Raw genomic sequence first — 27,901 nt, 5'->3', positions numbered from 1 at the left:
TATGAAGAGTTCTTCTTTAGAGTGTTAACTTTTTGACATGCCTGGATCCTGCCTTTCTCTGCCCTGGCTTATACTGGCCCTGCTGCTTTCTCCAGCATCCAGATGCTAGGATGATCATACAACAGCAAAGAAAGATGACAGAGGTACAGAGGGCCACTGGAGCCAGCCACATCTTTGAAGTCACAGATGCCCCATCAGGTGTCATGTCTTCATTCTCAGCTGTGTGGTTTCTGCTGTTGGACCCCTTGGTTTTATTTAGTAATTGCTTGCTACTGTTGAGTCGGGATGGAATAGGCCTATGAAAAGCTTTTGTGTCTATGGGAACAAAGAAAGGAGAAATAGTCTTGTTATCTGGATTATTGATGAAATCAGTGCTGTGTGACACCATATTTACCTCTGTGGTAATGGAGTTATTCAGGGAAATGAGTTTTGCCCAAGAATCTGTGGTTAACTCCTTGGAATACCTAGTACTGTTTGTGTTGACAACCAAATCTTGATGTGTGGTTGATGGTAGCATTTGGTTTATCACTGTGGTTTGTTGTTCATCTAAATGCGTAGCTTTTAAAATCCTTAGTCTGTCCCGTGTGTTAGATGAGGAACGAGTATTTAGATATGTGGGACGTGATTGTTCAAAAACCAGCAAATCTGGATCTATACCTGAAAGATAAATAAGGCATCATTCATTTTATTTTTTATTTCAAGGAGAGAATATCAAAGCACAGCTTGGAGAAGTCTTGGGTTTGCCACCAAGTTAGTGAACTGAGCTTAAGTTCAAGTTCTACTATTGCATATTTCTGGAAGGCTTAGAAACGTCCTGGCCACATTTGAATTTATCTTAACTTTCAAGAACACTTTCTGTTACAAACAGCTGGCTCCATCATGGAGGATTCTTTGTGTCTGCCGGGGCTTCTGGGTAACAATAGCCAATGTTAGTGCAAGAATTGCAAAAAAAGCAGTAACCATTTGAGATATGTAGCATCTTAAAGTTTTAAAAAAATAAATAATACAGAAGTATAACTGTATTCAAAATCATGAGCAAAGCCCTCTGTCTCCTCCCTTCCCAGTCCCTGAAGGTAATGACTTTGTCTTCAGTATTTTCTCTCTTGTAAAGGAACTCCTTTCCCTCTGACTTCAGACACAAGCAAATATTGCTCTGTCTATAAAGGGGAGGGGAAAAAACTTCTCAACAGCTTTTCAGTTGTCTCTCCTATCAGTTTCTGTCTCTCTGCCTCTCTCCCTCTCAACATAACGATATCCATTTCCTTTCTTTGTTGTTTGCCTTCTGCCATCTTGTTCCATCCACACTATTCTGTCAGAATTATGCTTCTGAGATAATCAGTAGTTTCCATATTTCCTGGCCACCTCATTGTTCTGACTTCTCTTTTACCCTCAATCCTGCTGGCCATCCTTTCCCTAAAATTCTCCTTTTGTGACTCCCTGGAATGCAGACTCTCTTGACACTTTATCTCAGATTGCCTGTTTCTCATTTTTTCTTTCTTTAGCTGGTTCTCTCCTTGGTTCAAATTGGTTGTGTGCTTTCCACAATCTTTAGTCTGTTATCTTTTCCCTTCATCTCACCCCTTCACCACACACACACACACACACGAGTATCCTCATCGGCTGTCACCATTATGTCAGTGGCACTGAAATCCGCATCACCTGTTATTTCCTCTTTCTCGGTCCCTGGTCTCATTGCTCCTGTGGTCTACTGAAGGTTCCCACCTAGACATCTCATGTCATCACTGAACAGTCCCAAAGCCAAAATCATTTTGTCTGGCTCTCTATCCCTTTCGGTGACCTCACCAATCTTCCATCACCCAAGCTGGAATCTATGTACTGCAGAGCAATCTTGGACTCCACTCTCTTCTTTTCCTTCATCCAAAAAGTGGTTCCTATCTGGTTCCCTCCCAATGTGCTGGTAATCATCCCTCCTCTTCATTGCAGTCACGGTCACCTTCTCCAGATCTAATGCTTCCCTGACTAGATATTCTAATTCGCATCCTGCATATTATTTTTCCAGACTAAAGACAATCACACTCATCACTTTAATGATAACGTTCTCTCACTAAATTATTTTGCTGGTTCTCTGTTGCTGACAATGTCAAGTCCAAACACTGCTTTGTCCAAAACACTTTTGTAACCTGGCCTACCCTATCCTTACCCAGATTTTCATTGCAACCCCGAAAGTGCCCCTTTTGTAGCCAGATCTGTTTTCTACTCTCCCGTCGTGTGATACAGAACTCCTTGTCTTGCCTCTGCCTGGCCTCTTCCACGAAGCTGCCTCTGAACATAGGTTTCTTTAGTCTCCTCTTCTTTTGAGTGCTTGTACTTGAGGCAGTATCACACATTTTTGTATTTAATTAGGTTCTACACTAATTGTGAGCCTTGTCATATCAACTAGATTGTAAGAAACTCGAGGGCAGACATATAGCTGCCATCTTCTGCAATGCTGCTCCTGGCCTGAATTAGGTGTTCAGTAAATAAAACCAATGACGAAATTTAGCGCCTTTGTATCCGGATGGCAAAAATCTATTCTTTCACATTTACCAATTTGTACCATGTGTTTGTATACATGGGCAAGGCACGCTTAAATGTGTATTTATCTAAAATAATGGTTATCTTGGGACCATTGGTAGGCTAATGTATGTTAGTATGTGCATTTCCTTGTCCTTGACATCAATCTTTGTAGAAGCCTTGTATACAGTGTCTGTCCATAGACCTCAAAACTGCCACTAAGCATTTTCTTTGTTCCTAGTAGTATGCTTAGCCCCTCCAGTAGGAATGCCTTCTTCTTCTTCTTTTTTTTTTTTTATTTACTTATTTTTTTCAGCGTAACAGTATTCACTATTAGGAATGCCTTTTTGGGCTTTTGCTAGGGGCTCCTGGAATATAGGTAATGCTTAAGCTCTTCTTTGATCACATACAATTTGTTATCATCTGGAATGAATTCATCAGTGCTGAGCATGCCAAACTAGAGCAAATTTATTTGTAGTTTTCTGCCCTGGATGCCCAAAACTTTTCCAGATAGAGATCATGGGAAAATAGTGGTTCAGGTTGTTACCAGCCAGTTTCTAGGTTATACATCTCTACTAGAGCGTTACCAACATTCTTCAGCATAAACACAAAATGCACAAATCATTACCTTCTGTTACGTTGTATAAAATGGCACTGGTTCCAGGCTCTAATATGCAGCTCTCCAGTGTGGGGCAGTGAACATGGAGGCAGTTGACATTGTCATGCATGGGATCATGGTAGAAGACAGCCACGTTACAGGAAACTGAAAGGAAAAGTGCATCTGCAGGTGGTTTTGGTTTCTCCCAGCTGGAAGAGCTCTGAGTAGCTTCTATTTCTTCCAAGAACATGGCATTCACACCAGTATATTGCAGGGCTATGTTCAGACATCTCACAGAACATGGTGAACTACAGTAACTGTTTCTATGAATGTGGAAAATGCCCTTTTAAAAGAAACTGTCCATGGATTTTTCTCTAATCTTTCACACATTCCATTCCACACAGGATTACCTGGAATCATTTTCCAATCCCAGGATTTTATGTTCATGAAAAGTTCAGTTGGCTACAGAAGCCCCTGGGGCTTATCAGATTTCTAGTTGCAGTGCCCTCTCAGAATGCTAATGCACCGGAGTTCACCAGAGAAAGAAAAACAAAAATCAAGTGACAGATGTTATAACAAAAGAGGGAGTCATGGGAAGGCAAACACTGCAATTACTGGGAGAGGCCGGGATGGTAGAAAGGCAGCAGGCCAGGTGAACGCTACCCTGACCCTGATTATAGGGGAGCACTAGCCCCATTTGCAAATCACACATCCAACGGAAAGCCCATTCAATGTCCTTTAAAGAGGAAGAGAGTCCACTGACAAGGATGTGAACATTTGGAATTCTAGTGGGTGGGGGTACGTCACTGATGCTATCCCCCTTCTCCTAAATAACTTTGCTCCATAAAATGCATCATGTTATTTCTGGAAACCCTTAAGTCTGATTTGCTGAGTGCCAGTATCCAGTCTGTCCTCCCTAAAGTACAAAACAGACTTTCCTCCTGCTGCAGTGTAGTAGGAACCATGCGCTGGGAAATCTCCATTGACCAAAGGTATCAACTTCTTTAATAAAATAAGATTACAGAGGGATAGCATACAATTACCAGACCTCAGAGTATCCCTAAAGCTGTTGTGGAACTGTGGTTGGCCAAACCTTTGCTGCTTCTGTGTAAGGTTAACTGTGGGGAGCTCTATCCCACCCCTCCCCCGTTACCTCTGGGCCAGCCAGGAGGATAAAGAAGAGGGCAGAATTCAATGAATAATACATTGCTAATACATTTTAGATTACAAATGCATTCCTTAAAGACTGGACTGTCAAGTTTAAGGGAAAGGATTTAAAAATATGCAAATTTAGACATTTAAATTTTTGATAAGAAAGTAGTTGATGCTGTAAAGAGAACAATTTTGAAAGAAGTTTTATATTCCTCTTCGTGTACATTTTAGAGTTCCAGCTCTGAACAGGTTAGTTATTGCAGGACTGTGGCTTTTTAAAGTTCTGGCTTCCAGCTAAAAACAGACGTGTGTTCGTGCCCTTTCTTCTGGAGGAAGAAAACCACAACTTGGAAGCTACAGAGGCTCTAAAATCATGGAATTCTACTGGATGCTTAAAGTATCCCTGGAAGTCCAGAGGACACAGTTTCCCTGCGATGGACAGTCAGGTAAATGGATACCATGGGAAAATGCTGAAAGGTACACCCCCCGACACACCTTCCCTTCAGGCTTATGGGAGTTAGAAGCATCTTTAAGGTGAGAATCTAGATTGGCAACCTTTTCAAAAAATTTTCCCTTGGGGCACCTGGGTGCCTCAGTCAGTTAAGCGTCTGCCTTTGGCTCAGCTCATGATCCCGGGTCCTGGGATCAAGCCCTGCATTGGGCTCCCTGCTAAACGGGAAATCTGTTTCTCCTTTCCCTCTGCTGTTGCCTCTGCTTGTACTCTCTCTCACACACACACACACACACACACTCTCCTCTCTCTCTCTCAAATAAATAAATTCTGTAAAAAAAAAAAAAAAAAATCCCTTTAAAAAATTAATTGCTCTCTTGTGTGCCTGATTAACTTTCTAGGGCTTAGCCCGGGACAGCTTCTCACACTGTGGTCAGTTTACACCCTTGGGTAGCCTCAGTACACATCCCAGAAATCTGCCATGTGTACTTGGATAGGAGGCACTGGCAATTAATAAGTCAGTATCAAACCATGGAAAGAAAGTGTAGAAGAACCAAGAGAATTATTTTAACGTATTGTGTTGCTTTTGCTATTTCTTTCCAAGTAGCTTTAAAATCTTGGAAAAATGAAAAACAAATGAAAGTAGTCTTTAGACAATTATAACTGGAAATTCTGCAATAATGAAATGTTTTCCTTATTATAAACCTTGATCATATGACATGGGTGATGCTTAACTCTGATTCTGGACTTCAGACAAAAAAATCAGAATATTTAAAATACATATTTATTTTCTTTCTTTTTGCTAGTTGACATATATCTACCTATGTCCTTCAAAACATCTAAACAATCTAAATTCTTGCTCCATGCAACCCACATTTGCTCAACACAAACAAGCACATTTCAAAAATTTGAAATATTGAGATCACCAAAAGAAGTTTGAAAAAGAAATTATTGTATTATTTTTTGAAGCCAAATATGCCATTTTGGGGGGATGTGGAAATATTGTTAGTTAACCCTCGAGGAAATAGTTTCATTTAGCACTTTAGTGAAGAAAAGAAGATTCTGTGTTACCTGTGGGTTCCATGGCACTCTGGATCATCACCAGATTTGTAAACTGAGCCAGAACTGATCCAAACGGCAAAGTCAGTCTCAATCTCTCTCCTGCCTCCCCCATCCCCTTGTCTCTCCCTCATCTTCCCTAGTCCTGATCATCTGTTCCCTGGAACCTCTGCCTAGAGCTCCTTACTTAGGTCTTCATTTTCTAAGTTTCTCCTGATTTTTGCTCAGGCATATCATTGATACTTACCATCCTTCCTAAGGCAGCAGCTCCTGCTACATTTCTGGCCGGTACTTTCAGAATAATACTTCAGGAACTGAGCTCCCAGCTTCTGAGACTCCTCCAGGTCAATCAGAAGACCTGGAAAGCGACGGATCCAACAGTCTCTATAAAAAATGGTGGGTGAGCAGAGAGAGTCTGAGGTCCACCCCATGCTCAGCAGCAGCACCAAGGCTGTTTCCACCACTGCCACGTGCATTTCCGTGGTAGGAAGATCGGGCAAGAAGTCTGAGATCCAGACAGACGCCGAAGCTGACCATCAGGGTTGAGGACAGGTTCTGGAATTTCAAAGCTGTTGCTAAGGGACTCTCCTAGAGAGTCACCTTCTAGAAAAGTGAAGCCATTCTTTGACTGCATATTGATTTTTCTTTTGTTTCTTCCCAGCTGAGCCCTAGGTGAACATTTGACTTTCTGATGTTAATTCTGAACATTTTCCAGGCCATTTTGATACTCTGTCCCTTACCCTCTTGAAGATGTGGATTCTCTCCTCTGCTTTTCTTCTTTCTCTGAAAGTGAATAGTCACAGACACCTCTTCCTAAGTAAATATAAAGACAAGTGGAAACCCTAGCCCAGAGTCTTTCTGAGGAAAACAATAATTTAGTCACTTGACGTCAGATAAAGGAAGGATCCATTACACCAGAAACAAGACATGGTTTGTAAGGGGACTGTTGTATGGTTTTAAAGAAACCTGTGACTGCAGACTTTTAATTTTTAAATTTTTATTATTTTTTTAAAGATTTTATTTATTTATTTGGCAGAGAGAGAGAGAGAGAGATCACAAGTAGGCAGAGAGGCAGGCAGAGAGAGAGGAGGAAGCAGGCTCCCCACCAAGCAGAGAGTCTGAGGTGGGGCTCGATCCCAGGACTCTGGGATCATGACCCGAGCCAAAGGCAGAGGCTTAACCCACTGAGCCACCCAGGCGCCCAACTGCAGACTTTAAAAAAAAAAATGTTCCCCCTATGATTTAAGTTCTGGTATTTACATTCACCAGAAAACCAGTTTGTGCCCTGGTTTAAATTTTTTGTTTTTATTAACAAAATAACAACAACAAAACCTTGAAAGTAAATGAAAACTGAAAATGAAAAAAAATTAATTTTGCAGTGATTTTGAAAACATTGAATGTGGATATGTGGATCCTGGTCACTTCTTGGAGCTAGGCATTCCCCACCCCCTCAAAGGTCAACCACAGACTTTCTTTAAAAAGAGAAAATAAAACATAACAGTGAAAATTGTGAAGAAGTTCAACAAGTGGAAGGGGGGGGGCACCTGGGTGGCTTAGTCATTAAGCATATGCCTTCCTCTTGGTTCCTGATCCCAGTGTCCTGGGACTGAGCCCCCATTGGGCTCCCTGCTCAAGCGGAAGCCTACTTCTCGCTTTCCCACTCCCCCTGCTTGTGTTCCCTCCCTCGCTCACTCTCTGTCAAATAAATAAATAAAATCTTTAAAAAAAAAAAGTTCAAAATGGAGGCTTGTTTGCAAGTTATAAAAGATACTTCTTTGTGAAGCATATACAAAATGCATAGTATCTCTGACTAAAGCAGGGACAGTTTCTAAGAAATGTGTATTAGGGAAATGAAATGGTTTTAAATTTCTAAGTATTAATAAAAATCACTTCAATTGCAAGGCCAAAACATTCGAAAAGATACTAAAGGAGGCAAAAAATGGCCTCTCACTTTTGTGAAGGTTGTAGTTTCCATATCCCATGATGATGTCCACGTTGACAAAGTAGTTCAAAATATGAAACTGTTGGGTTTTTATCCCATTTTTATACCAAGCTTAAGTGAAAATCAGCTTTTGGCATAAAGTACGGCTGAACTGCTCTTTTTTTAAAAAAAAAAAGATAAAGCTTTTTCTATCCTGTGATCTCAGTTTCTTTCGTACCTTTTGCACAATGACTCATTCACTTACTTGGCACAAAAATGTTAACATTCTTTGAATTTTCATTTCTCTACCTGTTTTGTAATAATAGCCTATCACATATGCTTTAATTTTTAGAAATATATGATTTAATCATCAATAATAAGCAAATAATCAAAGGGCTGAATAACTTTAAAAACAAAACATTTTACTTTCTCCTAAGCAAAAATTATAACATGGATTAACTCCTAACCCTGCATAAGCCACCTAAAATATACTAAAAATGATTAATGTGTTATTCTATTGAACTTCTCATAGAAAACAAGTTTCAGTTGCTTACCTGCAAATAATCCGACCATTCTGTCTGTTCCAAGGAGAAAGGGAAGAGAGGTTTCCTGATGGCAAAGTAAGTGACAGGCGAGGAACAAAAAGATTACTCCCTTTTTTTCCATGAGGTTCCATAGATACAGCAATTATTTCATGCCCTGGGGACATAAACCAGAAAGTCAGCTTTCTAACCTTCTCCCCTCAGTGTCTTTCAATCACATTAAATGCAGTTTCTTTTGTGTGATATAGAATTCCTTGAAGTTCTCATGTATCCTGCAGGGATAATGGAACAACCCATAATTGCTTAATCCTTTTGCTGTCAAATGGTGTTCAAGTAAAGATCAAAGTTGCATTTTTTAAAGAATCTCCAAATACCAATGTAAAAGCATGCTTTAAAATTTTTTAAACTTTTTTTTTTTTTTTTTTTTTGTGATTGCATAAACATTCAGTTGGAAACCAGGAACTTCTTGGAGCCAAATATTTTGAAAAGGAGAGATAGAAACTGGACTGCAGGGGCAGAGGGAGGAATCCACAATGGGCTGAGATATGTGGCCCAGAAACATCTAGTCTCAAAATTGTCCATGTGAGATGAAATTACAGAAACCAGAAAGCAATTCCAACTCTGAATAAAAAATTGCTATATAGGCTTTTTATAGATATTATCAAATATTGAGAACTGTTACACTATTGCAATGCAGTGATATATTGTATTTATTTCCAACTGAGTGCTCTTAAGAAGGGTTCAAAGATTGTATTCTTACCTTAAAAACCACATTTTTCTTCCAAGAGCCTGATTCAGTTGTTCTAGTCTGGGAACCAGAATTCTTAAAAGCGTCCCAGGTGATTTACTAAGATGTTTGGAAAACACTGACATAAAACTGACTGCAAAAAAAATGGAAGTTTTACTTACATTAAGATGCTCAATTGGAATTAAATATGAACGATTTTTATTTTTTTTTAATATTTATTTGAGAGAGAGAGAGTGCACACATGGGTGGGTCAAGGTGGGGGTAGAGAGTGAGGGGGAGGAAAAAACAGACTCCCTGCTGAGCAGGGAGCCTGACCTGATGGGGGTGGTATAAAGATGAAAGGGGTTGGATCTCCTGTCCCTTCCCAGAGATCATGACCTGAGCTAAAGCCAAAAGTTGGATAGCCAACACACCGAGAATCACCCAAGAGACCCTGAGCCATTTTTAAAGAACTGTACTACTTTATAGTCATTTAAATTGTCCCACATGCTTGCATGAAAGGAAAATATTACAGTTTTGCTTGTTAAAAAAGAAAAGGAAATAATCTTTATTAACATGTTTTGCTTTTTATTAAATTGATATATGTTTCACTTTAAATACCCAAACTTTTGGGGCACCTGGGTGGCTCAGTTGTTAAACATCTACCTTCGGCTCAGGTTGTGATCCCAGGGTCCTGGGATTGAGCCCCACATTGGGCTCCCTGCTCCATGGGAAGCCTGCTTCTCCCTCTCCCACTCCCCCTGCTTGTGTTCCCTTTCGTGCTGTGTCTCTCTCTGTCAAATAAATAAATAAAAATCTCTAAAAAGTTTTAAAAAATAAAAATAAAATAAAAATCCAAACTTACAGTAAAGCACAAAAAGGAATAAAAACTACAGTCCTATAGTCTTAACACTTTCATTAACATCCTTCTAGACATCTCTATAGAAAATATATATATATATATATGCCATTGTACGTAAATGGATTCATGCTGTTCCAGAAACTGTTTTTTAAAGATCTATTTATTTATTTATTTATTTATTTATTTGTTTGTTTTAGAGACAGAGAACATGAGTGGGAAGGGCAGAGGGGAGGGAGAGAGAATCTTAAGCAGACTGTACACTGAGCATGGACCCCACTCAGGGCTCAATCCCACGACCCCGAGGTCACGACCTGACTTGAAACCAAGAACCTGATGCTTAACTGACTCTGCCACCCATTTGTCCCTCCAGAAACTGTTTTCTAAATACCCAGGGTAAAATTATATTTTTCAGGGTTTCTAAAGAAGGATCTACATGTTTATCCTCAGTTGTAATGGCTCTCCAGTATTTCATTCTACGAATGTACCAAAATTTACTCTGTACTTCAGCTTCCTCAGCTATGAAGCAAAATAAAAAATTGTATTGTAATCCACAAAATCACCGACAATTTTGCTTGGCATATAATAAATACTCAATAAATGCTGGCTACTATTACTATTATACGTTATGTTTTCTAATTATTTATTATTAAAAGCAACAATGTAATAAACATCTTGTACTTAAATATTTTTTTTCTTCTCAGTCATTAAGGTTGTATTTTCCAGAAATTCTTAAAGAAACAGCCTGTGTCTGACACTTACTGTAGTCTTTTGTAAAAAGATCATAAAATATAAAGTGTCTGAAGTGAGTCATAGTACCACAAAGGCCAGTCTTTATTATTCGTTGTTCAGTCAATAACAGATCTATAAAATTATACCACCAACTATATATGAGCAATATTTTCATAAGGCTTAGAAATAATATTTTAGATCTTTTATAAATGAGTTTATATTGCTTTGACTTTGCATTTCTAGCTCAACAGAAAGCTTACTGTGTAAATTATAAAAATGATTTGTCTTTTAAGATACTTCAAATCCTAAGTGACATTATTATCATTATCAGGGTCAAAAAGCTTACAGGTTTAGTGCCTGGTATTGTCAGACTCACACCCCAGATTCCCTGCCCAAGCTAATCTTACTCTGATAATATTACTGTGCGTGAATTGCCTTTCTGATGTGCATCATTCTTTGAGTGTGATTTTTTTGGGTCTCTTTTTAGAAGGCAAGAAAATACCAGTCTGAGGCATATCCATGACGTTTGGAAACAAAAGCATCCATTGGTGAAAGATTCTAAAAGGACAGGGAAGAGACTAAGAGCCTGTTCTTCTTGGCTGACCCACTGAATCTGGCATTGTTGCCAGTGGAGGCACAAATAAATCCCAAGTCCAAGCCTCTTTAATAGAGGATGTGCCTCCCAGCAAAATTTGCCAGTTTAGGGCCTAATACTAGAGGTGGCGCTTTACTTTCCCAAAGAGGTTGCTAAAGTCATGGTTGCCTACACCCAAGAAACTTAGAATGTCTTGACTGCACCCTTATTGAGAACAGAAGTGTGAGAAGTTGCTTGAGAATCATTACTTTTATCAGTAATGATTTAAAGTCCAAGAAACAAGGCGAAAAGATAACGTTCACAGATTTAAAAACAAAAAAACAGATGAATAAGGCAAGTCATAGATCCATCCTTGTCTCCTTCACTTTTCCCAGGGAGGCCAGAATCTACTAGAATTTTTTTCTATGTCTTTAATATGTTAGTTCCTTATCCATGGTGTTTTATAGAGAAGATAATGGAGGACAACTCACCACGAGGCAGTTAAGTTACATAGTGAGAAGAACAAATTAACCAAAAAGGTGCTGAAATGATTTCATGCTTTACCAATCTTTCTTCTCTGGTTTTTAATGCTTCTCCCCTTACTAAGGTAAAATGTTAATCCGGTTGTAGGAGATAACTTGTTTCAAAAAGCGGAAATGTATTTATGAAGAAGGTGTCATTTAACAACTTGCCATTCCAGAAGACAGATGAAGCTTGTCATAATAAAAACAAAGCCCAAATACATCTCCTCCCCAAGTTGAGGACTATTACGGAAGAATCTTGGTCTGGGAAAAATTTCAAATATTTTTGGTTTTTGTTTGTTTTGTTTTTTAGGATAGGGTGCCAGTTCCCTCCCAATCCTTATCCCTCCATCTACCCAAAGCTAACCTAACAGTATCCCTCTCACTCCCTTCTAAGATTAATTCATATCTCATGAACAACACGAGGTCTTCATTATTTGGCCTGAGGTTTTTACTCATCTCTTTGCAACGTCCAGTGAGAGAAGACCGGGAACTTGCCCCTCCTTCAGTAGTCCTCATGGGCTGGGGAACATAGGGTGGCAAGAAAAGCCACTCGGTAGGCCAGTATGACTAAAGGCGGCCAGATCTTCTGCTCAGACCATCTGTCATGGCTAGCCCAACCAAACTGAAATAGGAAAAGCAATAACTTTTAGACGAGGTTTTAAAAGAAGTCACGTGTCCTCACTTAAATTGTCTTTCTTTTAATAGCATAAAAAGACTTAACGGGCCCCAGCAGCAAATACAAGCCCCTCTGCTTCCCGACCCGTTTCATCTGCTGTACTGTGCAGCCCAGCGAGCCCTGCAGAACCTGCTGCCATCTGCCTGGACCTTCTTTCTGCAAGATGGCTCCTCCACGATGACCCTGGCGAAGAATCAGCTCTAGGTGTCACCTGCGTGTGCAGGGACGGCCTATGTGCCTCAGGCCCCGGGACACTATGCCGGATTGGGCTAGATGGGCGATCCCAGATGTGATGTCATTTTGACTCCCAGGACCCCCGACTCCCATCATCCCGGTCCCCCCACGCCTGTTTCTTCTTCTCTTCTCTGTCTCCCCGCTCGTAAAGCAGCGCGGAAGAAACAGCGGACTGGCTTCACCTCGCCTCCAGTCCCCCTCCCAACCCGCGCGTCGCTGCGGAGCCCGCAGGCCGCAGAGCCGCTGCGCCGGGCGTGCGGGGGAGGCTGCGGGGACGTGGCCGCAGCCGGAGCGCCGGGGCCCGCAGCCCTCCCCGACAACGGATCCGCTCGCAGGTCTGGCGGGCGGCAGGGGTCCTGCGGGCGGAAGTGAGAAGCGAGGCGTGGCAGGAGGCTGCGGGCTGGGGGCTGGGATCCCCTCGGCGGCGGACGCGGCCCGGACAACCCGGACGAGGACGGCGGCCGCCTCCCGACGCCCGGCGCGCGGCAACCCGGCCTTTTGTGGCGTTGAGGCAGAGCAGACCGGCAGGGCGGCCCCTGCGGGGGAGCGAGGCTGAGCCGCCGCCCCCGGGACCAGGAGGAGGGGCTGCCTCGGGGGCGCCGCCGCGACCCAGAAAGGCTGGGCGGACGCGGGAGCGGGCGGCGGCCCGTCGCCTCCCTCCTCCTCCGCGGCGCCATCCCTCGGCGCGCCCAACCCGGAACCCGGCGAGCGCGTGGGGGCGGGGAGGCGAGCGCGCAGAGCTGGCGGGCACCCCCGCGGCCCCCGGCCCCCCAGCCATGTCGGCCGAGGAGATGGTGCAGATCCGCCTGGAGGACCGCTGCGACCCGGTGAGCGAGAGGAAGCTTATCGAGCAGAGCGACTATTTCCGCGCCCTCTACCGCTCCGGCATGCGCGAGGCCCTGAGCCAGGAGGCCGGCGGCCCCGAGGTGCAGCAGCTGCGCGGCCTCAGCGCCCCGGGCCTGCGCCTGGTGCTGGACTTCATCAACGCCGGCGGGGCCCGCGAAGGCTGGCTCCTGGGCCCGCAGGCGGAGAAGGGCGGCGGGGTGGAGGAGGAAGAGGAGATGGACGAGGTGAGCCTGCTGGCGGAGCTGGTGGAAGCGGCCTCCTTCCTTCAGGTCACGTCTCTGCTGCAGCTGCTGCTGTCCCAGGTGCGGCTCACCAACTGCCTGGAGCTGTACCGCCTGGCGCAGGTGTACGGGCTGCCCGACCTGCAGGAGGCCTGCCTGCGCTTCATGGTCGTCCACTTCCACGAGGTGCTGTGCAAGCCCCAGTTCCACCTCCTGGGGGCTCCTCCTCAGGCCCCCGGGGATGTCAGCCTGAAGCAGAGGCTGAGAGAGGCCCGGATGACCGGGACTCCGGTTCTTGTAGCCCTGGGGGATTTCCTGGGGGGCCCCCTGGCCCCACACCCCTACCAAGGGGAGCCCCCGTCCATGCTCAGGTATGAGGAGATGACCGAACGTTGGTTCCCGCTGGCCAACAACCTTCCTCCCGACCTGGTGAACGTCAGGGGTTACGGGTCTGCCATCCTGGACAACTACCTCTTCATAGTGGGCGGGTATAGGATCACTAGCCAGGAAATCTCGGCTGCGCACTCCTACAACCCCAGCACCAATGAGTGGCTCCAGGTGGCCTCCATGAACCAGAAGAGGTAAGCGCCCAGCGGGGCTGCTTCTGCTTCTTTTCCCGTTCCATTCATTCACTTGCTCACTAGTTCGTTCATTCCCTTGATGTTTGCTGGGCAATCGCAGGAGATTTTGCTGAAGTGGGAATGACATCTTCAGGAGTGTCGCTGGCCTGGACTCTGGCAGAGTTCCCAAGGAACTGAGAACTTGCGAGGAAGAAGTGGCCCCCGCCAGGTCAACTAACCGAGTACTTTCCTTGCAGGTATCGCTCTTTCAGGCAAACTGCCTTTTTGCCTCTTTCGCAGTTGGGGGGGGCGTGGGGGTGGGGGATGTCTGTGGTTTCCTGGAAGGATACTGTAAAGGAAAACTTTTTTTAAGTTTGCTTTCATTTTTACCTTTTTTTTAATTTTTTAGGCTCTAATCCTGATTACAGTGACAGACCGGGCAGTGACCTGTAATGCGGTCTTGGGAGGATTTTTGTTGTTGTTATTGACTTTGAAGCTTTCCACACTGGGGCCCCAATCTGTAATCAGATTACCATTAGAATTGTACCTTGGATTGTCTTTTTTATTTTGTGTCCTCTCTTTTGCATCTCCCTTCCTTCCCAGACAGTTTCGTCTTTGTTCTAAAATTTGAGCCTGGCAGTGGTCACCTACAAAATTAGAACGTTTCAGTGCACCCAACCTTCCCCCTCCCATCCTCAAATCCCTCCCAACATGCCCTTGGGTGACATGAAGACAGGTAAAGGAGGAGGGGAGGCGAGGGAGAGTAGGGAATAGAGGTGGGAAAGGAAAAGGAAGAAGAAGGAAAAAAAAAATAAAAGAGCAGAGCAGATACAGGAAGAGATGGTAGGAAAGAAAGATGGAAGGACTCAAGATGGCCCAGAGCCATTCACACTTAAGTGGGGAGAAGAATCAATCAGTATGATCCACGAAAGGACAGGAATACCCTTTTTTCTGCTATTCTTGTATCCATCTCAACCCCCACATGGGCCCTACCCTGAAGTGTGGAACAAGTCGTTGGGGGACTCACCACCAGGCAAAGAAAGTTGTAACTGGAATGGGAAGACCATTATACATACATACTTGACTTAAGGGTACCCCAGCCTAGGGGGGTGGGGGGAACAGTGGCTTTATTTCTACTCTAACATGAAATTCATTTTGGAAAGTGTTCTTTTTTTTCTGGTGATAAAAATAATACATACTTATTTTAGAAAAGTGGAAAATGGAAAAGAATCAAGAAACAGAAAGACTATCACTCCTGCTCCCTCCCTCACAGAGGCAATACTGTGTAGAGATTGGCATGTTTTCTTCCAAGCCCTTTTTAGTGTATTATTTATACCACTGAGCTGATACTGTATTTAAGGTTTGGTATCAGAAGTGTTATTTTTAGGCAAATTCTACAAGCTTTAATTGAGGTAACAAAGGGACATTCAGTGGTTACGAATGGTGCTCAGATTTGGGGTGGAAGGCCCAGCCGGTTGTCTGTCACCTCTACACACGTGTGTCCAGCTGTATCAACTGCTGCTCAACAGAACCCCTCCACCCCCAAATCCAGCTTGAGTTCTAACATAACACCTCACAGAATTCTTATTTTTTTAGAGAAGCGGGGAAGGCCACAGGGGGAAAGTGAATCCTAAGCAGGCTCCGTGTCCAGCACAGAGCCTGACGTAGGGTTTGATCTCATGATGCTGGCATCATGACCTGAGCCAAAATCAAGTCAGATCCTTAACCAACTGAGTCACTCCAGTGCCCCCTTTTCTTTCTTTACAAATCCTTGATAGTCGTTTTTCTTTTTTCTTTTTCTTTTTAGGAATATTCTTTATGTCCTCCAGGGGAAAAAAAAAAAAGGTATTCAAGTAATTCGTAAATACATGCTTAGAAAAATTACAAATGACACGAGAAACCACAGAGTGGAAGATATGTGTATCTACTGATATATATTTATATATTATACATTTGTAAATATATGTTATAAATGTACATTTATATAAACATAAGTATGTTAATAATTGTTAGGGGAAAATGTTTGTATGTGTGTACATGTAGGGGTGTCTGTTCATCTTCTATATATTTTTACCATAGGTTGATTAGGCTGTGCTGATTATTATGACAATTCCACTTGGAGAGTTTTTTCTGTATCAACAAATATCAACATACATAGAGCTGTCTCACTCATTAAGAGCTGTATTCTAGCCTTTGGCTGTATGGTAATGTAATCAGCCCATCCCTTACTCGTGAGCATTTAAGTTGCTTCTATTTGCCATTATAAACAATGCTATAATGGGATGCCTGGGTGGCTCAGTGGGTTAAGCATCTGCCTTTGGCTCAGGTCATGATCCCAGGGCCCTGAAATGGGTCCCATGTTAGGCTCCCTGCTCCTCAGGGAGTCTGCTTCTCCCTCTCCCTCTGCCCCTCCCCACACTTGTGCTCTCTCACTCGCTCACTCTCTCTTTCGAATACATAAGATCTTTTTAAAAAATGCTATGTTGAACATCTTGGCATAGATGTGCCTCTCTTAGCAGGCATTTTTCAGTAGTCCTAAATAACAAATTCCTGGAATCTCTGGATAGGTGGGCCAAAGTATATATAAGTTTTAAATTTTGGTAGCCCCTGCCAAATTGCCCATCAGAACATTGTTCAGATCTCCTCTCCTATCAACAGTGTCTGAGCTTGCCAGTTCCTGTACTCCTGCCAAGACAGGATATTATCATCATTTTATTTTTTTTTTTTTATTTTTTTATTTTTTTAAAGATTTATTTATTTATTTATTTGACAGAGAGAGATCACAAGTAGGCAGAGAGGCAGGCAGAGAGAGAGAGAGGAGGAAGCAGGCTCCCTGCTGAGCAGAGAGCCCAATGCTGGACTCGATCCCAGGACCCTGAGATCATGACCTGAGCCGAAGGCAGCGGCTTAACCCACTGAGCCACCCAGGCGCCCCAATTATCATCATTTTATATTTTTACCAATCCAGTTGGCAAACACTGATGTGAATCTTTCTGCTTGGGAGAGAAATTTTTCCTCTCAGATGTTTATTGGCACTTTGTATATATTTTATAAGTGGCCTTTGCCAATGAAAAATACAATTGGTTTATCTTTTTCCTATTCCGTTTAGAAATTCTGTTTACATACGTAGAATCAATCTCTTGTCTCTTAGGTAATGTTGCACTGTTTTCCCCCTGCCTTTATTTTACTGGAAGGCCTCCAAAATAAAAATCCACAAAGTGACTAGGCTGGTGAAGTCAATGAGTAGAGGGGTGGGTTGGAGTGATGATGAATCGGAGAGCTGTCACCCTACCGCAAGAGAGCCCCACCCCTGTCACCCACAGCTTGTTGCTATCTCCAAGTATAGAAAGCATTGCCAGATAGCCAGATGCCCTGATTTTTAAAGACTGGCAACTTACTGCATTGAAAAAACCAACATCAACAATAACAGAAACCTTGCAGACCAAACAAACTGTAGGACAACACTGGCATTGTGAGCCTCCAATTTTGGACATCAGGTTTATCATGTATTCTTTTTTTTTTTTTTTTTAAATTTTAAATCTTTAATATGTAATACCTAATCTTCATTATAATCTTAAAAAGATCTCTTTATACAAATGTATCACATATTCTTACATGAGGAAATTTAAATTTTGGGGGAGTCAAATTTGTCCTACATACTATTAGCTTTTAATCTTGCACAGGAAAGGTGTCTACAAGTTAAGAATATACAAATATTCATCTGTCTTATAATCTATTTTATGGTTTTGCCTTTTTACATTTATATTTGAATGTGTTTGGGATTTATTTTTATGTAAAGTATAATGTAAGGTTATAGCATGTTTCCTAAATGTCTCAGTGGCCTCAGTCCTCACTGTGATTTGCACAACCAGTTATCAGATGATAATTTTCCTGTTTCCATATTGACATATTGGCTTTTCCTTTACCAATAGCATACTTTTATTTATATTTATTTATTTATTTATTTTTTCCAATAGCATACTTTTAAATTATTGCAGCTTGGTAAACTATTCTGTTGTCTCGTGGAATAGAGACCCATTTTTTTCTGTTTATTTTTTTTTAAGATTTTATTTATTTATTTGACAGAGAGAGAGAGACACATCACAAGTAGGCAGATCAGCAGGCAGAGAGAGGGGGAAGCAGGCTCCCTGCTGAGCAGAGAGCCCAATGCTGGACTCGATCCCAGGACCCTGAGATCATGACCTGAGCCAAAGGCAGAGGCTTAACCCACTGAGCCACCCAGGCACCCCTTTTTGGTTTTATTTTTATTCTCTTAGCTATTCTTTGTACATTTTCCCCTTCAGAGAAACTTTAGAATCCAATTGTCAAGTTCTGTTGGAGTTTTGATTGATATTTATCAGTTAAGTTGGAGGAGGATTAATAGTTTCATAATACTTTGCAGATAGAAAAAATGTTTTTCCATGTATTTAGGTCTTTTGGTCTTTCAGGAAAGGTTTATGATCTTTGCATAGTCTGTATATTTTTTGCAGCTATTCTCAGGAATTTTCTAGTTTTTTTTAAAACTTTTGTTTATTTTTTTTTTTAAGTAAGTTCTGGGCGAAGGTGGGGCTTGAACTCAAAACCCTGAGATTAAGAGTTGCGTGCTCCACTGACTGAGCGAGCCAGGCAACCCCGAGCTACTGTTTTTTTTCTACACAGATACTTTTTTCCACCAAATTTTATAATTGGGTGCCATGTTGGAATTTGTAACCTTCTTTATCTCTCTCATACTTTGACTCAGATTTGAGGGTCAGCTCAATTGGATGTCCCTTTCTGAACTCTGAGTTAGGCTAAATATTCAAATTCTTTGTTTCTCTAGAACACTTTCCACCTCGAATTGAAGTTTTCTGCTTATGTCTGCTTCTCTCCCTTCCAGTCAGGTCCAGTTCATTGCTTCTGTGTGCCCCTACTGCTAATGTGGTATCCAATAATTCATAGATGCTCAAAATGCACCATTGTTTTTGAATTATGAACTATATCATATATTATTGTAATAAAAGTGACTATATTATTTTATTTTTTTAAATGTAATATTGTGAATATTTTTATCTTGTAACAGTCACTGTCGTTATTTAGAATAGCAGAAAAATAATATTAGGTAACATTTAACTGAACATTTACTCTGTGCTAGGTACTGTTCTTACTGCTTTGCATGTATTATCTCACTTATTCTTCACAAAGACTGTATCAGGCAGGTTCCCATTTTACAGTCAGAAACTGTAAGTAAGTAATTTGCTAAGGTGTGTAGTAAGTAGCGTAACCAAAATGTAAATATCCATTGAATAGATATAACCATTTAGAGTATTTACAGTTTGGCTTCTAGACTGGCAGTGACCATCTTCATGTGCATTTTTTAATTTTCTTAAAAATTATTTTCTTCAGAGAAGTGGAGCACAGATGCTTTGTGCTGCTTTTAAAAATTTCATTACATGTGTTTGAGCTTCACCACAGCCTTCATTCATGTCTAGCATCTTTCTAGTCACTATTGGGCAAACAACAAAGACAACATGGTTCCTGTCCTCAAGGAATTTAGATGATGAAACAAGTAAAAATGAAACTTAGAATGGGATTGTTTCTGGATAATGTATCTAATACAGTTTCTGGAAACACCAGAGGAAACTTAGAACCTTGAGGAAAAGCAGATTTCAGCCCCTGTGATTACACAGCATTTCACATCTGGCTTGATTCACTGCCTCTGTGATGTACCTTTACATCACAGTACCTTTACTGTTTTACTTTGACAAAGTGGTCAAATGCAAAGCAGCCCACATTCCTCAGCAACTGAATAGGGTGGTGATCTCAGAATCTTAAATAGTATGGCACAGGCAGGAACCCTAGCTTGAGAGATTCTGTAAAGCCCTTTGCACCCTGGATAAAATGGTGCATGTGACCAGTAGTGTTCCCCATGCCCACCCCCCGCCCAAAAAGGAAGAAGGAGATGTTAGTGTTGTGCCGGCACACTTGAAAATGGCAGTGTGAGTACACAGCAGAGCAGAGAGGCTGCTTTGAAGTCCAGGGATGCCCCACTGCCCAGTGGTCTGCATGTGGGTTTGATCTCAGGAGTTGTCAGGACATCTGTGCGAAAGTCTGTGTACCCACAACATTGCTTGCCCTCCCTCCTTGCTTCCATTGGTGATAACTTGCAGGAACTGGCCACTGTTGCAGCAATCCTGGTCGTTCATTTCTCCATCTCTAACATCTCTAGTCTCTCTGATTGCCCTGTACTTTTGCTCTGCAGTTGTTCTGTGTGTGAATACAAAGCCGGGAGAGAGTTAAACAAGTTTCCTGGCTGAGACGGAATTACTGTCGTCAGCCTTAGCTGTTCCCTTTTTCTCTGGGCCAAAGTTTAGTATTTTAGGGCATTTCTGGTCTCCTTTCTAGTTAAGGTTGCAGCCCGAGAATAGTGGGAAGGAAAGAAAACTATATGTCTGTTCATCCCCCACTCATTGTGATTTTGTCCAGTAGTTGCTTCGTGTGCTCCAGTCTCTCAGATACCTAGTAGGTAGCGACCTGCTGGTCCCCAGGGGAGGTTAATCCATAGGGAAGTGGCAGAAGGTAGGCAAGAGGAGGAGGAGGAGGGGACACAAGGACCTGAATGCTCCACAAACTATATGTCTTTTCTGTGTGGTTGAGAAAAGATCTTGCCATTTCTCTCTGATGTTTACTCCAATGGCAACAAACTTTTCTTTGTAGCAAACCTTGACAATGGTTCCTATTTCTTGAGCTCTTAACTCTGGGCTACATGTTGTAGACACTGTTTTAGATGTCACTTCCTATTTCACACTCACAGCATCTCTTTGGAGTAGTCTCTTTTTAGATCATTTTAATCTCTTTTTAGTAGTATTGGCTCCATCTTCCCAAGGGGAAATTGAGGATGAGTTTCATAAGTTTGCATGGTTACAGGGCCAGCACTCGAAGCCGCTCCCACCTCTGTGTCACCGGCCGCCCTACAGCTGTATACAGCTACTGTTGATCTGTGTAGCAGGGTTAAGCATGTTTCATGTCACTTAGTTTTTAAGGATTTGCTGGGCTCTTTATTTCCTTGAGGTGAAGTAGTAATTAAATCAGCATTTTTTCCCCTTTATTTCTAAGTCAGTCAAGGATGTAGCTACAACACATCATTATTTGGTTTAAAAATTATTCTTTTTACCCCCTGAAGGTAGTATGTCAGGGATCAATATTAAGAAAACACTAGAGATGAATTTTTTTTTTTTTTAAGCCGTAGCTTGGATTCATACTTTCACCCTTCCAGTAGGTGAAGAGTGAAAGAGTTACTTTCAAAGAGTAGGAAATGAGGTGCTTCATGGTGAGAATTTATGGATGAGAGAGCACTTTGTATGTAATTCCAGAATACATTCCAGCCGGTGACTGTTGCAGTTAACAAATGACAAAGAGATCCTCTCGGAATTAAGAAATTTAGTCTTATGACACCCAGAAAAAGCATTCCCTCTTGTGACCCCTTTCTGCAGGTGTTCCCCTTTTCAACTCTTCCTGTGTGATATATGTTCCTTTCTCCACTTCACAGGTGGGGAAACTGAGGACGAGATGAACTGAGATTTAGTGACTTATCTAAGGTCACACAGCCATTGAGTGGTGGAGCTAAGATCTCCCCGTGTGAGCCTGGGCTCACAATCCTCAGCAGGACGCGTGTTCACTAAGTGGTCCGCGTTGGGGTGGCAGTTTCATCTTCAACTCAATATTGAAAAGCGTCTTCTCTTCAAGTGAATTTGAGCATGCTGGGTCTGGAGAGATGGAATTGTTTACTTTTAACTGCTTACTCATTCAGCCCTTACATGTTTACTTAGGACAAATGCTTATGCTGGATGAATATTAAAAACCGTTTTGATCTTAGAAAATTTACTATCTGTGTACCTTTGGGAAGCAAAAACAAATTGCAGACTAGTAAAATTTAGTCCTTATTTGCAAGCTTTATTTCCTTTGGTTCCCCAAATTTGCACACACAGAGAGGGCATCATGGTCAGATTTTAAGGACCATTGGCAGCAGGAAAAGTAAGCAACATGAAGTAGAGACCCCCCCCGGTGGCTGCCACCCCAGTGAAGTCGGTTGGCATAAAATGTGACTGGCTGGCTAGGTGTAATGGACAATGTGAGGTTCTTGCTGAAGAGTACTCTGTTCACTTTGTCATTTGAAAAACAAAACAAAGACTCATTTAAACGGACACGTTGCAGGCACCTTTGAAAACATCTTACTGTTTTAGTAGGTGTAGGTGGCTATTACCCACATGTCCTATGTCATGGTACATCAGTGTTGATTAGACTCCTGCTAGGAGATCACACATGGCCAACTTGTTCCCTGTTTCTTCCTCATCTACCCTCTTACCTGCATTTTTCAAATGTGGGTCTCCCCATTCTTTCTTAGGATATTGTTAATTTTGAAGACATTGTTGTATTAGTGGTAGATGTGGTCTCTAAATTTACTACTTTATTTCAAACACTAGAAAACTAAGAAATGATAATGGTAGTATCTTATCTCAGTGTGGTACTTCCTGAGCAACTGTTGCCTGTAATGTCTTGACCATCCTGTGATGAGTATTATCCCCATACCAGCAATAGTGAATTGGCGTGTTTGGACTAGGGTCAGAGAGCTGCTTCAGGTCTTTCTGTTGCATTGTGCTCTGCTCACACTCCTGTAAACTTGAGACCAAGCACCAATCTGGGAGACTGACCCAAATGTGTATCCCATCTGGCCTTCAAGGAGTCATTAATTTCTGTGCGCTACACTGGAACAAATTCGTTTTTTCTTTTCAATTCAGAAGTTAAAAGTTACAAGACTTTTATGTAGCATCTGAAGCTGATGAGCAGTATTTGATTGTATTACTGAATATGGGGCTTAAAACCAGTGTCTTCTCCTTTTAAAATTATTTTATTTATTTGAGAGAGACAGAGATAGTGAGAGAGAGCATGAGCAGGAAGGAGAGGGAGAAGCAGACTCCCAGAACCCTGGAATCATGACCTGAGCCAAAGGCTGACGCTCAACCAGCTGAGCCACCCGGGTGCCCCTAAAATTATTTTCTATTATGATAAATGAGCATTTGTTGATTTAAGTATTTGTTAACATACGGAAGCCCCCGTAAGGGTGCTGTATCAAAATATGTTTAGTTTGGTGCTTATGTAGCCCTTTGTATTGTGTTGTGAAACAGTATATAAGATGCCCTCGGATGGAGCGGTGGGATGGGGGGGCGAGAGATCTGCCAGGAGCACTTGTGGTAAAGGGGTCTTTGAACCACCCTCTAGCACCCACCCTTAGCATATGCACCATAGAAGGTGCTAGTGTGTACCTAACATGGAGCCTCCTCAATGGGGAGGAAGAATTGGAAACATGCTGAGTAGAGAGACAAGGGAGGTTATGCGTTCCTCCCTTAACACTTGCTCCCGCAGTTGAAAGAAATATTAAAATATTAAATATTAATATAAATTATTATTTAATGTTAATATGAATAAATTAATATTACTATTTAAATATCTTTGGTTCTTGGCATAAGGCTAAGCAAGACTACTCTTGGTTATATTGAGTTGCTTATCTCTAATTGCTAACATTTGAAAAATGCTTCATTCTTGTGAATTCTGAGATAGGAGTGAAATTTGAGGTGTCATTTGGCCATTCCTCTGTCCCCAGGCAGAATGGCACCCAGCTTGGAGAGCTAATTTTCTTTAGATCTCCAGCACATTCCTCAGTCTGCTTTAGCAGTTGATGCCATTTGCCTTCTTTATGGTTAAGAAAACTGACTCTCTGGGCCTTTGTATCTCTCTTTCAGGTCTAACTTCAAACTTGTGGCTGTTAATTCAAAACTCTATGCCATTGGTGGGCAGGCCGTTTCTAATGTTGAGTGTTACAATCCCGAGCAGGATGCCTGGAATTTTGTGGCACCCTTACCAAACCCTCTGGCCGAGTTCTCTGCGTGTGAGTGTAAGGGGAAAATTTATGTCATTGGAGGATATACGACCAGAGGTAAGTGAAGGGGCCAAGTAAGTGATCCTCTTCCACGTGAGCTTGGGCAGCCTGGGGAAATGCTCTGATGTACATATTGTAATTTCATACATTATATACTGGACATTTGCATATCTGGGAGGAAGAGAGTTGAGTATTACAAGGGTACTTTGGACAGAAGGGACCTTTGATCCCTTTGTGTGAGCATGAAAATTGAATGGGGTAGAGGATGTGATGAAGAGAATACGTATTTTCTTTTTTTTTTTTTTTTAAAGATGTTATTTGTTTATTTGACAGAGAGAAATCACAAGTAGATGGAGAGGCAGGCAGAGAGAGAGGAAGGGAAGCAGGCTCCCTGCTGAGCAGAGAGCCCGATGCGGGACTCGATCCCAAGACCCTGAGATCATGACCTGAGCCGAAGGCAGTGGCTTAACCCACTGAGCCACCCAGGTGCCCCAAGAGAATACGTATTTTCTTTCTGCTCTGGAAGCCCAGCCTTGTGAGCAGCTGTCTTGTGACTGGACTGGGTAAGTGCCATCCTTCTTGCAAACACATTTAACACTATGGAATTTAGGGCCAGAACATCCTTGTGGATCTGTGTTTTCACTTTCTTCGTTCTTGAGCACAAACCTATCAGACAGTTTCCAGAAGCTCAGCTCAAGGCTGTTGTTCACATAGTGTAAGAGGATTACAAAAGACAACAATATAAGAGAACTTTTTCCTGACCAGAGGTGGGAGGTGGTTGTGCTTTTTATTAAGCTGTACTGTTTTTGGTGGGCATTTGGCATTGATAATTTGGAAATAAGTTTTCCCAATAGGTTTTTTACTGCTGTTCTTGGTAGATAGCATCTCACATGATAATGACAAACTTGGTTGTGTTAGGAGGCGGTGGGGCCCACCAGATAGAAGTGTGTCTTGCCTTTTATCCCTCTCCCCCACTTGTGTCCGAGTTACCTCTTGGCCAAAGAAATTTATTTATTTTTTATTTTTTAAAAAAGATTTGATTTATTTATTTGACAGGAATAGAAAGCGCATATCTTTTAGGGAGCCACTGTTGAACTCAGTACAGTTGCTGTGTTTATGCATCTAAGGAGAGGCAGTGACCAAGAGAAATGCATGGGACGCAGTGAACTTTTTTGTTTTTTAATGCCCTCAAGTTTTTATCCCTGTGGAGCTAGTCCCAGTGCCTCTCCCTCATGACTTTCCAGTAAAGATAAGATAATTGCCAGCTTTTTGGGGTAATAAATAATTGAAAAAAGAGAGAGAGAGACCTAGCAACCATTTCTTTTACCTTCTACATTGGTGTTTGGGTACGGTGGTCAACTTGATGTGTTTAATGAAACCAAATGTTCTTACAAAGAACATTTGTTGTAAAGGCCTGTAAAATACATTGTTTGAATTTTAGAGATAAACCTCATACCTGTCAAGCAGGTTTATATAACACTGAAAAGTAAGCCCAAATATGTAAGCAAGTCTGAAGAAAATGATTTTGTTTTGCTGGTACGGCGCACATATTTTTTCTCTCATTGGAATCCTACTGAGTAAAAAATTGACATGGGGTGGGCAATAAAATTTACGTTAATCTCTCCAATTCTGTGTGTGGAGAAAGCTGAATGCTCTCTATGTATGCTTGGTAAGTTTTCACGACAGTTTGGCCCATTATGACATTATTGATTCTAGAATATGAGTATCCTAGGTAACACTTGTCTAGTGCAACTAGCTGAACTTTGTAGGTTTCAAGGTTGAGCGGTTCACTTGAAGGAGTTGTTTTAGTTTTGGATATTATGATAATGGGAATCCCAAAATGTTTTGGTTATTTCGGTTAGCGTGTGTCTGGCAAGTGCGGTCATTCGAAGCTTAAGATCACAGCAAAGGTAGGACCTTCCAGGGACCACTTCCATTTTGCTGTCAGTCCTTTTGATGTATAATGGGCCTCCTCTAACCCCAGCCCCATGTGTGTGACAAAAAGTGGAGAACCTGGTCGTAGTTTAACATGTAGCTAATAGCGTCATAGCATATTTGACACCATAATGAAGAGGAGATAATGAAATATTTCCTGTTTTTAAGCACTTTGACTTGCTTTCTGAGATATAGCATGATAACCCCAATGAATATTTCAAATTCTGTTTCTTACAAAGAACATTTGTTGTAAAGGCCTGTAAAATACATTGTTTGAATTTTAGAGATAAACCTCATACCTGTCAAGCAGGTTTATATAACACTGAAAAGTAAGCCGAAATATGTAAGCAAGTCTGAAGAAAATGATTTTGTTTTGCTGGTACGGCGCACATACTTTTTTCTCTCATTGGGATCCTACTGAGTAAAAAATTGACATGGGGTGGGCAATAAAATTTACGTTAATCTCTCCAATTCTGTGTGTGGAGAAAGCTGAATGCTCTCTATGTATGCTTGGTAAGTTTTCACGACAGTTTGGCCCATTATGACATTATTGATTCTAGAATATGAGTATCCTAGGTAACAAACACTTGTCTAGTGCAACTAGCTGAACTTTGTAGGTTTCAAGGTTGAGCGGTTCACTTGAAGGAGTTGTTTTAGTTTTGGATATTATGATAATGGGAATCCCAAAATGTTTTGGTTATTTCGGTTAGCGTGTGTCTGGCAAGTGCGGTCATTCGAAGCTTAAGATCACAGCAAAGGTAGGACCTTCCAGGGACCACTTCCATTTTGCTCTCAGTCCTTTTGATGTATAATGGGCCTCCTCTAACCCCAGCCCCATGTGTGTGACAAAAAGTGGAGAACCTGGTCATAGTTTAACATGTAGCTAATAGCGTCATAGCATATTTGACACCATAATGAAGAGGAGATAATGAAATATTTCCTGTTTTTAAGCACTTTGACTTGCTTTCTGAGATATAGCATGATAACCCCAATGAATATTTCAAATTCTGTTTCTTACAAAGAACATTTGTTGTAAAGGCCTGTAAAATACATTGTTTGAATTTTAGAGATAAACCTCATGCCTGTCAAGCAGGTTTATATAACACTGAAAAGTAAGCCCAAATATGTAAGCAAGTCTGAAGAAAATGATTTTGTTTTGCTGGTACGGCGCACATACTTTTTTCTCTCATTGGGATCCTACTGAGTAAATATTGACATGGGGTGGGCAATAAAATTTACGTTAATCTCTCCAATTCTGTGTGTGGAGAAAGCTGAATGTTCTCTATGTATGCTTGGTAAGTTTTCACGACAGTTTGGCCCATTATGACATTATTGATTCTAGAATATGAGTATCTAAGGTAACACTTGTCTAGTGCAACTAGCTGAACTTTGTAGGTTTCAAGGTTGAGCGGTTCACTTGAAGGAGTTGTTTTAGTTTTGGATATTATGATAATGGGAATCCCAAAATGTTTTGGTTATTTCGGTTAGCGTGTGTCTGGCAAGTGCGGTCATTCGAAGCTTAAGATCACAGCAAAGGTAGGACCTTCCAGGGACCACTTCCATTTTGCTGTCAGTCCTTTTGATGTATAATGGGCCTCCTCTAACCCCAGCCCCATGTGTGTGACAAAAAGTGGAGAACCTGGTCGTAGTTTAACATGTAGCTAATAGCGTCATAGCATATTTGACACCATAATGAAGAGGAGATAATGAAATATTTCCTGTTTTTAAGCACTTTGACTTGCTTTCTGAGATATAGCATGATAACCCCAATGAATATTTCAAATTCTGTTTCTTACAAAGAACATTTGTTGTAAAGGCCTGTAAAATACATTGTTTGAATTTTAGAGATAAACTTCATGCCTG

The 27,901-nt window shown here is 41.8% G+C and overlaps 2 pseudogenes across 2 annotated transcripts; one reads left to right on the top strand and one right to left on the bottom strand.

Moving 5' to 3' along the window:
* Nucleotides 1–16: 16 nt before the first annotated feature.
* On the bottom strand, nt 17–7,306 carry LOC309868538 (MANSC domain-containing protein 4 pseudogene; annotated as a pseudogene). Its single transcript has 3 exons — nt 6,022–7,306; nt 3,143–3,277; nt 17–657 (listed from the first exon to the last, which is right to left on the bottom strand). The product of its transcript is annotated as an MANSC domain-containing protein 4 pseudogene (transcript).
* A 5,852-nt stretch (nt 7,307–13,158) lies between these two features.
* Nucleotides 13,159–14,299, top strand: LOC309868525 (kelch-like protein 42 pseudogene; annotated as a pseudogene). The gene has a single exon. The product of its transcript is annotated as a kelch-like protein 42 pseudogene (transcript).
* Nucleotides 14,300–27,901: the final 13,602 nt, after the last annotated feature.

Source organism: Mustela nivalis (genome assembly GCF_964662115.1).
Source record: "Mustela nivalis genome assembly, chromosome: 7".
Classification (NCBI taxonomy): Eukaryota; Metazoa; Chordata; class Mammalia; order Carnivora; family Mustelidae; genus Mustela; species Mustela nivalis.
The sequence above is the reverse complement of the archived record's forward strand: the minus strand, read 5'-3'. Positions and strand labels throughout refer to the sequence as shown.